At 45.9% G+C, this 14,592-nt stretch overlaps 1 protein-coding gene and 1 long non-coding RNA gene across 2 annotated transcripts in view; one reads left to right on the forward strand and one right to left on the reverse strand.

Moving 5' to 3' along the window:
- Window positions 1-14,592, reverse strand: part of LOC149441214 (uncharacterized) — a 63,109-nt gene that overhangs the window by 23,601 nt on the left and 24,916 nt on the right. The gene's annotated exons all lie outside the window — the stretch shown is intronic.
- On the forward strand, window positions 2,753-3,615 carry LOC149441216 (uncharacterized). Its single transcript, XR_016307421.1, has 3 exons — window positions 2,753-2,966; window positions 3,063-3,128; window positions 3,505-3,615. It is a non-coding gene; the product is annotated as an uncharacterized LOC149441216 (long non-coding RNA).

Here is a 14,592-nt window from a genome sequence, read left to right on the forward strand (position 1 = left end):
TGTCCCATCCTTCATATCAGAGAGAGGCAGACTACCCAGAATGTCCCATCCTTCATATCAGAGAGAGACAGACTACCCAGAATGTCCCATCCTTCATATCAGAGAGAGGCAGACTACCCAGAATGTCCCATCCTTCATATCAGAGAGAGACAGACTACCCAGAATGTCCCGTCCTTCATATCAGAGAGAGACAGATTACCCAGAATGTCCCGTCCTTCATATCAGAGAGAGACAGACTACCCAGAATGTCCCGTCCTTCATATCAGAGAGAGACAGATTACCCAGAATGTCCCATCCTTCATATCAGAGAGAGACAGACTACCCAGAATGTCCCGTCTTCCATATCAGAGAGACAGACTACCCAGAATGTCCCATCCTTCATATCAGAGAGAGACAGACTACCCAGAATGTCCCATCCTTCATATCAGAGAGAGACAGTCTACCCAGAATGTCCCGTCCTCCATATCAGAGAGACAGACTACCCAGAATGTCCCATCCTTCATATCAGAGAGAGACAGATTACCCAGAATGTCCCGTCCTTCATATCAGAGACCGAGACAGACTACCCAGAATGTCCCGTCCTTCATATCAGAGAGAGGCAGACTACCCAGAATGTCCCATCCTTCATATCAGAGAGAGACAGATTACCCAGAATGTCCCATCCTTCATATCAGCGAGAGACAGACTACCCAAAATATCCCGTCCTTCATATCAAAGAGAGACAGACTACCCAGAATGTCCCGTCCTTCATATCAGAGACCGACACAGACAACCCAGAATGTCCCGTCCTTCATATCAGAGAGAGACAGACGACCCAGAATGTCCCGTCCTTCATATCAAAGAGAGAGAGAGACAGACTACCTAGAATGTCCCATCCTTCATATCAGACAGCCATCCAGCTCTACCTAATCTACCTGATTAGGAACAGGAGCAAGGGAAGGAGTCTGGAGGAACTGCACATTGGTCATCAAATGAGAACTTAACCTCCAGTGACCAGGTCCTACAAAGGTCTCCAAGCAGACTCCCTATCTGCTGGGGGAACTAGCAGAAGGACCCAAGCATGATCTTCTTGCTGACAATGTGGAGAGCACAGGGCCATCCAGCAATTAAGTATTCCTGCCAGTTGGGAAATCAACAGCTTTCAGGTACTGAATCAGATATATCAGCATAGTGAAACGTAACACTCTCAGTGCAGTACAACATAGGGACTAGGCCACTAGACCTGCCACAGGGAAAACTCCCATAAGGAAGACTCTTCAACACGTGAGGGATTTCCAGTGGAGCTCAGGTCAGAGTACCAAGTCATGGAGGGGATGCTTTATGAGACGGGAACTGTTCTCAGGAAACAGATTGGAGCCCCAAGACTTTCATGGTGAAGGGAAGAAAATACCCCTTTCAGACAAAAAGGCAGACAGGTAATATCTGGAAGTATTTGGTCTAGAGAGACCATTTGGATGTTTTGCCCCAAGTTCAGGCTCCCAGGCATGAGGGATTGATGACAAGAACTGAGTTACAATTGAAAAAGGGAGTCTAAATTATGAGTGTAATCCCTTGGCACCCTACACACCCTGAAAGATGAGGGAGGTAGAATGATCCTGACTTATAAGGGGAGGAATTAAAACCCTAAAGCACAGGTGTCAAACTGCTGACCCTCCAACTTTTGCAAAACTTCAAGTCCCATGAGGCATTGCAAGATTGACAGTTACAAGCATGCCTCCCAAAGGCAGAGGCATGATGGGACTTGTAGTTTCACAACAGCTGGAGGGCCGCCAGTTTGACACCCAAGCCCTAAAGGAAATGAGCAACCTTGCCCAACAGTGACCTTTAAAAAAAACAAGGCCTGGAACAAGAGTCTGATTCTCCAGATGACGGGTAGTACATCTATAAGGTTTGAAACAACCCCGGTAAATCTGTGTCCACTTCAGGAGACTGTAATGACCCCAACCAGAGGTAGATTGTTGGAATTCTCAGAGACAGTGACAAGGTCAACATGGCCAGCATGAATAGAAGTTTTAGGCCAATCACAGACAATCTGCAAGGGACTATGTGGAGCCTTTGACGGTAGAGTGCCCCGATATCTGAGCAAAAACAGCCATGAAGAACAAAGTGTAGACTGAGGTCCCTGTAGACATGGGGGATACCTTGGCCACACACGAGAGAGTTTTGGTAGACTTCAATAAAGATGATCCAGTAACAATAGGGGTCCAAGGTTCTGAATTACAGGTGACAATTCCTTCTGGGAAGGAAGCACTCTAGGACTATAAGCTGAGTTCATCCTTGGCAGTGGGACAGTCCTGGCTGTCTTAATGTAGACATGTTGTGTTTGCACAGTGGTAATTCAACTAGGCCCAATGTGAGGCAATGTTTTAAGTCTCATAAACCCAGGCAGCTCGGGCTGAGGGTTTCAGGTGGCCGGGGGTGACCAAGTAAGTGTAGGCATGGAGATCCATGTGATGCTTCAAGAGCAACAGCAGAATGATGCTTCCTCCAAGCTGAATAGAGAGAAAGAGAAGTCAGAGCTCCACCCAGTGAATGACATCAGCACTCGATTCCTCGGCCTTAACCTTTAAAGACAAATGTTATATATTTTGTTTTCATGTTTGAAGCCCATAGTCAAAATGGCTGCAGTAGCTTATGGGCATAATGGAGCCATCCTAACACATATGCCTCCTTTTTTGGCAGGAAAGGTGGCCCCTCATTCTTGTGGCCCCTGCTCCTGAGCCTCTTTCTACTCCCTACCAGTCTCCTGGGCTGTGGCTGCCAGTGTCCTATTTGTCTGGATAAACTTGGGTGAAGAACATACCAATGAGCAATCCCTCAAACCTTGGTCACAAATGTCACATCATACATACAGCCTAACTAGTATCTGTTGCTAATCATCATCTTGAACTCTATTTGCAGATCATCTTTTGCCCCTGGAGGCCCCAGCTGTTGGAGTGGGAGAAGAATCTGCATCTGATGTTGGGGTACAGGAACTGCTGTAATGGGGTGGGGATGTACAAATGCATGTTGCATGTGTATTTGGGAAATGTCATGCATTTTTTTTTTGTTTTCTGGTGCAGGGAAGTTCAGGCACTCCAAACTTGTGTGAAATGCCGTCACCTCCACCTGAGTTGCCTGAACATCCGGTAAGAGATGCTAAAGATGTTCTCCCTAATGAGTCACCCATTTAGAGTATAACTCCGTTCCTGGCTGGGCAGGATTTGGCAACGTGATGTGTAACTTACTTTTTTCGAATCATTGCTTAGTCAGGAGCTGGAGGGAGTGATGTGCATGTGACAAATCAGCAGGAAGGGATCAGTCTGGGTAAAGATGCCAAACCATTCATTTCAGTCAAATGTTCATCCAGTGTAATGTGTCAGGGAAAGGCATTCACCAATACCTGGTCCTAGGGGTGGGACAAGAACATGATCTAGTGTTTGGTGTCAGACGAGACCCCTGTCCTACTGTACCCTTGTGCTGTGTGTTAAACACGCTTTCTTTTTTGTTTGTTTCTCCTTGCAGCCAACATTGGATGCAGCTGGAGCGGCACCCCGTCCACCTGGACACAGCCCCCTTCTCAAGCTTGGGGAAAGGCTGTTCAACATGGAGAGATTATGGGAGCAAAGGAGGCTTTCTAATGTGCCAAGTAATATAGAAAGGTTACTGGGGCTCCAACATGAAGCCCTGCTTGGACTTGTCACCGCGGTCAGGGAGCAGACTACAGTGTTGCAGGACCTTAGTCATGATATCCGGGCCTTATGTCAAGCAGGGGCTGAACAAAATGCACCTTCAGCCAGAGGCTCCCAACCCTTGTGCAGTAGTTTGGGGCCAATGCCAAGGTTGCCACAGAGTTCCCCTGTAGAAAGTGCCGGGGAAGCAGCAGAGGAACAAGTCTTGGAGGTGCCGAATCTGGAACTACCCACTCTGGAGCAGCCCCCTCAAGAAACCCCACCCGAAGACCAGTATGCCTCCTTCCCTATGGATCCCTCTTTTGCACCTTCCTCACACTCCACTTTGCCCCTTGACCACACCCCCACTTTCACACCCCCTCCCGTTGTTTCTACATGCTCCTCCTCTCAATCCCGTTTCCACCCTTACCTTCCACATCCTGCCCACTCTCCTCAGCCCTCAAATGCCCCTCCCCACATTCTCCCTGTCTTCCATTCCCCCCATTCAACCTCTCCCCCAGCCCTCCCTCCCCACCACTCTTTCCAAGCCCCTCCACACACTGTACCCCCCCAACCCTCACACCCACCCCCTCTGCAGCAACAGCCTCCTCCTCCTCCCCATTAATTTTGTATGTTTTCTGTAATAAACATTATTTGGAAAGTAGCAGAACGTGTCTTTTGAATTGTCAGAAATGCATTTTGGGTAATAATGGTGGCTTGGTCATGTCGGGAATCCAACACAGGTACTTTTCTGAGTATGGCTACCAATAATTCCAAATAGCGAACACTAAAAAAGCAGCACTTCAGAAAGAAAACTAAAAGGTGACCTTCCAGAGGCATTGGTGGTGAGACTCTTTGGCCTTTCTGCTGGTTTCACCTGGTGGTCTGTCCTGCAAATAGTTTTAGCTGTTCCCCATCACACAAGTTCTCTGGCACATGTAGCGGTTGGCCATTATCTGCTAACCATTTGGCTGCCCCAAGGGAGCTTAGAATTATCAGTGGACTCTGTGGGCAAGGCTAACGTTCCCCAATATGGGAACACACAATATTGCAGCTTGTTTTCTAAGTGTCGGCTAGCTTTTGTCTTTTTGGGGTGCTGGTTTTAGCCAAGACTCCTGCATGGAACACTCACCTCCCCAGAGACTGACACTGCTGTCCAAATATGTTCCCTGTGCTACTTCATTGACACACACTATACAAGAAGTGTGTAATATCCAGGACACCAGGCGTGACACCAGGACACAACTTACACACAGTAAGCCTGCCAAGGAATGCTGGAGACACAGAAAAGTTGGGAGAATAAGAAGAAGGCCTTCTGTTGTTTGGACTATCATTATGCTGGACTAACTGGACCCAGACTAAGTTTGCTTTACACCCCGTGTAACATCTTGCCCTGAGATTGGTTGGGGAGCATAGGATCTTTAGCTGCCTGATTCTAGACGTGTGTGCCTATGGAATTTATGTGCCCAGTGGACACTTGTTCCTCACTTCATTCCCTCCCCACCTCTTGTTGCCAAAACACTGACATGTGGATGAGCAACAAGTTGGATCCAAGTGGTATGTGTGGAGCAGATAGACAATTTGCCCATTAGGGCCCCTTCTTTTCTGGGGGACATTGCATGTAACTGGTCTCATCCATAACTGATAGTCCATCCAAGAGCAGCTTTCAAGTCATGTGACTTCTGTGTAATGCCAATCCCAACTAGAGATGAGGTGATGGGAGACATCTTGACAGAGTTGGGCCACAGGATCCCCCCACACATTGTCTACTTGGCTGCACCCCCTTTTGTCAGTCTGCACAACTACACACCACCAAGCTATGTAGAAGTCCCTGGATGGAATGAAGAGCTACTCCAAACGTGAACAATGTAACGTGAATGGAGTGTTCTGTGTAAACTGTTGCAGCATTTCACAAGAGGAAGCAAACCAAGATTGGGAGTAGCTGCAGACAGCAAGCAGACAACTTCAATCTTTATGTATCCCAGCTTAGGATTGAAGGAGCTGGTTTACCTCTCGGAAACATGCAATCCTATCTGCTACAGTCCTAAAGCTGGACTTGCCAGAAAACACTTCGTTTGGACATTACCAGAAATTCCAGGTAAGCAAGATTGTCCAGTGCAGCTGGAGCTAGCAGAGTCCTGCAATGCTTTAGGGACATGCAGATCAGCTCCAACTGCAATGAAGAAGATTGCCGACCTGCAAAGGCTGAAGAAGGCCACAACACAGGGCTCTGTCCAAGAGAAATAGAACATTTATTACCAACAATCAATAGAAAACTATAAAACATCATAAAAAATTGTAACTAAACTAAAATTGCTGCCTGAAATAGGCTCCAAGGCTGGGCTGGTCCTCGTCTGGTTCCACCTCCAGGGCTTGCTCCAGGGCCTGGATCCAGCGGCACATCCAGCCCAGGAGGCCACAAATGTCAGGATCGGGGAACAATGTAGAAAAAGCCAAACAAAATGTATTATCTGTAATAAAAAAGGAGACAGACTTGCTTCACACAACAACAGCATGCAATGCTTGTCTACCTTTGTCCATTATCCTGAAAGCACTCTATGCTGTTGTCACCTCATAATTGGAACACAGAACTTACATTTCTTGCCTGGATGATATCATGGCCCAAGGAGTGAGCTTGGAATCCTTAGTCCTAGATTACCCGCTTCCCACCCGCAATGTACTGTGGCCAGGCGGCAGCTACAGGCAAAGCAATGTACTTGTACGTCACTCTGGCTGTACTAACACAGGGGGCACACCACACACCCGAGCCGGCACACAGCGCTCCCCTCCCCCGACTGCTGTGTCTGCTGGATACAGGGGAATGAAGATCCCAGTGATTGTGACCCGGTGATCATGTGATCTCTAGGTGAGCCCAATGTAAGCAGTTATTATGAATCAATCTCATTCATAACAGCTCTGCTTCTCCTCCTAGTGAGCTGTGATTGGCCCACAGCTGTCACATGATACATGGGGCCAATCACAGCACCCTGTACCATGTGACCAGCTCCAACCAATCACAGATCACTATCTTGAGCTGTCAAAAAGCTAACTCACTGATGACAGTTGATGAATGAGTTCGGTTCTGACAGCAAGCTTTGCATTGCAGGAGAAATGACCATTATTTCTCCTGCAAAGAAAAGTATGGAAACAAAATCCCTGATCACCCCCCTTCCCCCCCCCCCACAGTAGTACAATGGTTACTATGGTAACATCATACTATTCTGATACAAGTATTAAAAAAAACTTAAATATATTGAGAATTTTTTTAAAAAAATTTTTTAAAGGTTTTTTTTAACTACTTGCCAACCACTTACCCACATTTTGTGGGCGAGCAGCAGCTCTTGGCAAAGTGGCGTAATCTGCATCACTTCCTGTTTTGGGGTGTCAATGCGCCTGCACCCCCCACTGCCCCCCCTGGTTGGTCCAGGGAGAGAAGAGAGAACACGGCACTGAGTAAAAGCACCACTACATTGTACACACATGTTAGATTAGCACATTTAACCCTTTGATGGCCCCGTCACCCAGCCAGTGCCATTAGTACAGTGTCAGTATATAGAATGTTTCACTGATCTCTGTATTCCTGCCACTAGTGACATCACATAGTGTCAGGGTCAGTAAGCCCCTCCCAGCCAGGGTCAGCTGGCGTTAGATTGGCCGCACACTGTCGCACTCACGCTATAGGTCGCTGATCACCGCCATTACTAGTATAGTGTTTGTACGGATCAATATATTGATCATGAACAGAACTATACTAGTGCCGGCTTTGTATAGTGTCCCCAATACTCAGTGTTAGCCGGATCGGCCCGGTCACTGCCAGCACTAGTGTTCAGCCCCTCCACTGTTCTTCACAGAAGATTTGTACCAATTGTGGGCCAAGGCAATTTATACACCACAATACATGGCGACACCCAAATTCAGCTCTTGTCACACAATTCACATGGAACTCTATTACGGGTTATGAAATAAAACTTTTTTGGGCTGAACCCTCAACATGGGCATTACAGAAAAGAATGAAGTGCAGTCATATTGGTCCGCAGACCCGATTCATGGTATGTCCGTGTTCTCTGCTGGTACATATATGTCCAACATGGACCAGCAATGTACTGGAACGTCGCTGGACTTGGAGTGGTTATACCGGGAGGATGCTTGCAGCTACAGGCATCATTCTAGTGCTGGTTTATTAGCTGGGGGTCGGCTTTCATGTAAAAGTAATCCTAGTGGCCAATTAGCTGCAGAATTGTTTTTACGATCATTTTAAATGATTTCCTATAGCAGCAAATCTGATGAGATGAATGAAGTGGGTGTAAAGTGGAAGCAGTGGATCTGCAGGGAGCAGCATCTTGAGCACAAAGCACTTTATGTTGTGGATGGATTTGTACACGGTTCAGTTTCCTTCATTTATTGATAAACTCCATAAGACCAATGAAGTGGGTGTAAAGTGGAAGCAGTGGATGTGCAGAGAATAGGATTTGGAGCCCCGAGCTCTTTATCTCTGAATGTCTCCACATATTTGTAGTGTATTTGTGATGATTTCTGTGCACACACAATAGGACAGCGCTGTGACACATAATGCTCTTCTAGATGACAGGGAATCCTTCCCTTTGTTACAGCAGCAGTCCGCTAGAAGGTTTTTGTAGGTTTGGAGTTGTTACACATAGCGCGGGTTTTATCCATTTATAGTGATGACATCATTGCCCAAATCTGGGGGTCACCAGCCATTTCCACCCTTTACTCCCAGCTGGGGGGCTTTGTATCCATATACCAGATGTTCTACAGGACTAAATCTACAATCAACTCCACTGCTCTGACCAGTCTTCCAGCAACACCAAATCCTGTTCCATGTTACAGGTACCTCCAAGTTCTATATGTAGTCTCAGGGGTCCCTGTGGAAGTCCATGTGTGGACATTTCTACCTATGATAAATGACAGGCTAAACCCACCTGGAGACTTTCTCCACACCTGGAGTGTGCTGAGTTCTTGGAGAACGTCTACACAGTGTTTCCAGATTGGCTTTATCACCCCAACGAGCTCGCTCCAGTTCATGGATGTCATCATTATGTTTGGAGGATCTCACCAGTCAGGAGCCTTTCCTGTCATCCTACATGTTCCCTTCTGAGGATTGTTCTATCCTTCCAAACAAATGTATGAAATCATGGATGAGTCCTCCTTCTATGTGATCTAGAAGATCTTCAATCACAATGTCTTTATGGATGAAGTGGATGGCCCAGTTTATATATTATTTATTGCTTTACAGCTTTATTCCCTCCAGGATTCATTCTTTATTTATAGAACCATTCAAGGAAGTGTTCTTACTGTGAGAGATCTCCACCACCATTCCTCTGTGACCATTACATCCTTGTCATTTATGTCTGACATCTTCATTATGAGTGGATTGATAGATATTATTATACTTTAGGATGTATTTTTGCATTTTCTTCACCAAAATGATCAGTTTTGGTGGTATCTGTTTTATTAACTATACATTTGGTTTTTGTGTTCTGTGTTTTTAAGACTTTTCTATATGTAATAAAATATCTTTATTAAACATAAGAGCTATTTATTATTATTATTATATATATTATAATTATTATTTTTGAACTTCCCTGGTAGCCCTGTAAGGTAGATATTATACAGGAATGGATATTCTGAGATGTTTCTGCAGTTCCTCTGAAATCCACAAGGTGGTCATCTCACTTATACACAAAGGAAGGTACAGACAGGAAGTGATGTTAGGTACAGACAGGAAGTGATGTCAGGTACTGACAGGAAGTGATGTCAGGTACAGACAGGAAGTCATCTGAAACAAAGAGGAAGTTCCATACCATGCGAAACAGCAAGGAGACGGTGGAAGTGGCAGCAGAGGAGGTAATAAGATGTTATTTCCTATTTACACCCATTAACCCCCTTTATGTCCGTCCTCTTCCTCCATAGTCATGTCCGTCCTCTTCCTCCATAGTCATGTCCGTCCTCTTCCTCCATAGTCATGTCTGTCCTCTTCCTCCATAGTCATGTCCGTCCTCTTCCTCCATAGTCACTGTGACATCTTTTATCTCCAGCAGATGATGATACACACATATATAGTGTGGGAACCCAGATGAACCCCTTCAGGGGCAGAACATCCCCCACTTCCAGGCCGGAACATTCTCCTCATTGTGGAGATACATTCTAGTAATATGGTCCTCTAAGGGTTCTGATGGATGAAGGGGAGCTGAGGGGTCTCTTTTGGGGTACAGAGGATGGAGGACTTTGGGGCTCCTTGGAGGGTAGTGGAGTTCATGTTCTCTGAGGGGGTAGAGTAGCTGAAGGATTTTGGGTCCTTGATAGGAGATCTCTGAGAGAAGAGGAGGTACTAGGGCTCAGGGAGTCGCTGAGTTAGGGAGGGGGCTGTTGGTCTATGATGGTCCTCTTACCTGAACTTACTTTCAGACCTCCTTACAGAACTCCAGCCATGAAATGAAGGCAACCTTCACCTTCTTACCATCTCACTGGTCAAATAATATTGTCCAAGTGGAATGAAGGACAGTTCTTCACCCCTTGGTGGGCACTTGTTTCTAAAGGAGGTCTGTATGCTCAGCATAGACTAACAGGTAGTCAGGGGTCAGTGCTATAAATCTTCTGTCCCAGTCCCATACGTTCCCATGACACAGGCTCTGGCAGTGCCCGGTGCTGGAATTCAGAGCCCCCAGGAACCCACCACCACTATGTACAATGTCCTGGATATTACAGTATATTTGGCAACCAAAGGTCTTCCCCTGGTGTCCCCCTCCTACCCACACTGAGCTGCCATTGGAGGGAGGAGAACAGTCCTCCCCCAAAGCTCTCTCTGCTCCACCAGCAGCATCCTCCTGCTATCCAATCCCTTCTCTTACTGAAGAGAGTGACAGTGACATCACTCCTGTCAGTCAGCAGGCTGCCGGAGATTGGGGCCTTGCAGCCGGATATCGGGCAATTATCCTGATTATCCAGCAACTCCAATCAAAAGTCATCAAGTTCCCCTTCCTGGACCTCATGATGAGGCGACATTGACCTCACAGCACTGCCTCAGAGCAAACAAGTCATAGGAAGGATCAGATTTATCATTCCTTGTCTGCAGATCTAAAACTCATCAAAACCAGTTCAGAGACCAAACAAACCCAACAGAGAAAAGGGGATTTCTGATCCAGCAAACCCAGGACCTTGAAAATGTACTAAACGTTAAGCAGTCCCAGCGATGTGGAAATTTATCAAAAAACTATTTGTCCAAGGGACTAAATCGGGGTCCCAAACTACTTGTCCCTCATGACAATCTACTTGTCCTGATAAAAATAATAATTGAACCCAAACCATATTTATATCCGGTGTTTATTGTTCTACTATTACTGAATGAGACGTTTTATCACGAAGGACTGTCAATGGATGGATGTCCCTTTAACCACTTGCTGTCTGCCTGCTGTTTAAAAATGGCAGGATGGTGGCACTCCAGGGGTGGGTTGCTGTTCATAAACGGCATCCGCCATTTCTAGCTCCCTGGGAGTGCGCAGCACCGCAATCCTGTGCCCGCTGTGTCCTCTGGACACAGTGAAACACCGATCGTCGGATGGGACCTCTGTACGAGGTCCCGATCATGTGATCACTGATTGGCCAATCAGTGATCACATGCAAAGTAATAAGCAAGATGTCACTTGTGACATCATTGCTTACTAAGTGTGAAATCTGTGAATGATCACCAAGGTCACATGGTACAGGGCCATTCACAACAGCCTTGTACCATGTGACAAGCTGTGACCAATCACAGCTCACTCAGTAGTTCTCAATGGCTGCAAGAATGCAGACAGAGAGAAAGAGAAATTATTGTTTTTGCATCCTATATGGGTGTAAAAGCAATCACTGTAAAAAAAATAAAATCTTCATCACCCCCTACAAGTAGTACAGTGTCACCATGGTGACACTGTACTGCTAGGGTGACAGTATGTTAAAAAAAAAAAAAAAAAAACATAAATAATAATATAAAAAAATAAAATAAAAATGTAAAAAAAAGTTTAAAAATTATAATTTTTGGTTATAAACTAATTTGTCTTTTTTTTTTTACTAAAAAGATTTATGATGAAATATTTATTTGCAAAATCTTATAAGAAAAACACTTTTTTCAAAATTTTTGGACTTTTTAATTTACATAGCAAAAAAATTAAAATCCCAGCTGTGAATAAATACCACCAAAATAAAGTTTTATCTGTCTCAAAAAAATGGTAAAAAATTAATATGGGTACAGTGTTGCATGACCGCGCAATTGTCATTCCAAGTGTGATAGCGCTGAAAATTGCCCTGGACAGGAAGGGGGTAAAAGTGTCCGGACTGGAAGGGGGGGAAAGCGTCCGGACTGGAAGGGGGGGAAAGCGTCCGGACTGGAAGGGGGGGAAAGCGTCCGGACTGGAAGGGGGGGAAAGCGTCCGGACAGGAAGTGGTTAAAGCATGAAATGACTTTGCCAGGGTGGAGAATATGAAGGTTGATGCACATGGAAGCACTTGGGTGCTCAGTACAAGCACATGCTGAGCAGACAAATCAACCTCCAGTGTCCTCCAGGATTGGATCATTTTGTTTTCTGTTCAGCCCACTGATTGGATGAACAATGTGAGTAATGTATGGACTGCCTTAATGAGCCGACCTTAAAGAAGAATTTCATTCCAACCAGCAACTGTTGGGACAATGAACATCTTAGTCAGGTCTACATACAACATAATGTATAGAGTGCAGGGGCCAGGAGTAAGTACAAAACACAACATATAGAGTGCAGGGGCCAGGAGTAAGTACAAAACACAACATATAGAGTGCAGGGGCCAGGAGTAAGTACAGAAACACAACATATAGAGTGCAGGGGCCAGGAGTAAGTACAAACACAACATATAGAGTGCAGGGGCCAGGAGTAAGTACAAAACACAACATATAGAGTGCAGGGGCCAGGAGTAAGTACAAAACACAACATATAGAGTGCAGGGGCCAGGAGTAAGTACAAACACACAACATAGAGAGTGCAGGGGCCAGGAGTAAGTACAAAACACAACATATAGAGTGCAGGGGCCAGGAGTAAGTACAAACACAACATATAGAGTGCAGGGGCCAGGAGTAAGTACAAAACACAACATATAGAGTGCAGGGGCCAGGAGTAAGTACAAAACACAACATATAGAGTGCAGGGGCCAGGAGTAAGTACAAACACACAACATAGAGAGTGCAGGGGCCAGGAGTAAGTACAAAACACAACATATAGAGTGCAGGGGCCAGGAGTAAGTACAAAACACAACATATAGAGTGCAGGGGCCAGGAGTAAGTACAAACACAACATATAGAGTGCAGGGGCCAGGAGTAAGTACAAAACACAACATATAGAGTGCAGGGGCCAGGAGTAAGTACAAACACACAACATAGAGAGTGCAGGGGCCAGAAGTAAGTACAAAACACAACATATAGAGTGCAGGGGCCAGGAGTAAGTACAAAACACAACATATAGAGTGCAGGGGACAGGAGTAAGTACAAACACAACATAGAGAGTGCAGGGGCCAGGAGTAAGTACAAACACAACATATACAGTGCAGGGGCCAGGAGTAAGTACAAACACAACATAGAGAGTGCAGGGGCCAGGAGTAAGTACAAACACAACATAGAGAGTGCAGGGGCCAGGAGTAAGTACAAACACAACATATAGAGTGCAGGGGCCAGGAGTAAGTACAGAAACACAACATATAGAGTGCAGGGGCCAGGAGTAAGTACAAACACAACATATAGAGTGCAGGGGCCAGGAGTAAGTACAAAACACAACATATAGAGTGCAGGGGCCAGGAGTAAGTACAAAACACAACATATAGAGTGCAGGGGCCAGGAGTAAGTACAAACACACAACATAGAGAGTGCAGGGGCCAGGAGTAAGTACAAAACACAACATATAGAGTGCAGGGGCCAGGAGTAAGTACAAACACAACATATAGAGTGCAGGGGCCAGGAGTAAGTACAAAACACAACATATAGAGTGCAGGGGCCAGGAGTAAGTACAAAACACAACATATAGAGTGCAGGGGCCAGGAGTAAGTACAAAACACAACATATAGAGTGCAGGGGCCAGGAGTAAGTACAAAACACAACATATAGAGTGCAGGGGCCAGGAGTAAGTACAAACACACAACATAGAGAGTGCAGGGGCCAGGAGTAAGTACAAAACACAACATATAGAGTGCAGGGGCCAGGAGTAAGTACAAAACACAACATATAGAGTGCAGGGGCCAGGAGTAAGTACAAACACAACATATAGAGTGCAGGGGCCAGGAGTAAGTACAAAACACAACATATAGAGTGCAGGGGCCAGGAGTAAGTACAAACACACAACATAGAGAGTGCAGGGGCCAGGAGTAAGTACAAAACACAACATATAGAGTGCAGGGGCCAGGAGTAAGTACAAAACACAACATATAGAGTGCAGGGGCCAGGAGTAAGTACAAAACACAACATATAGAGTGCAGGGGACAGGAGTAAGTACAAACACAACATAGAGAGTGCAGGGGCCAGGAGTAAGTACAAACACAACATATACAGTGCAGGGGCCAGGAGTAAGTACAAACACAACATAGAGAGTGCAGGGGCCAGGAGTAAGTACAAACACAACATATAGAGTGCAGGGGCCAGGAGTAAGTACAAACACAACATATAGAGTGCAGGGGCCAGGAGTAAGTACAAAAACACAACATAGAGAGTGCAGGGGCCAGGAGTAAGTACAAACACAACATAGAGAGTGCAGCAGTCAGGCTGAGCACCATGTTCACATAAGAGTCCCCCCTTCCATCAAAGTCCCCATCTTTACCCCTTACATCAGTGTCCAGCAGAGTGCCCCACCTTATGTCAGTGTCCAGCGGAGTCCCCCTTATGTCAGTGTCCAGCGGAGTCCCCCCTTGCATCAAAGTCCCCATCTTTACCCCC

The sequence above is a fragment of the Staurois parvus genome, unplaced genomic scaffold (assembly GCF_062004578.1).
Source record: "Staurois parvus isolate SC_StPar_1 unplaced genomic scaffold, SC_StPar_1.0 ptg001011l, whole genome shotgun sequence".
In the NCBI taxonomy this organism is placed as follows: Eukaryota; Metazoa; Chordata; class Amphibia; order Anura; family Ranidae; genus Staurois; species Staurois parvus.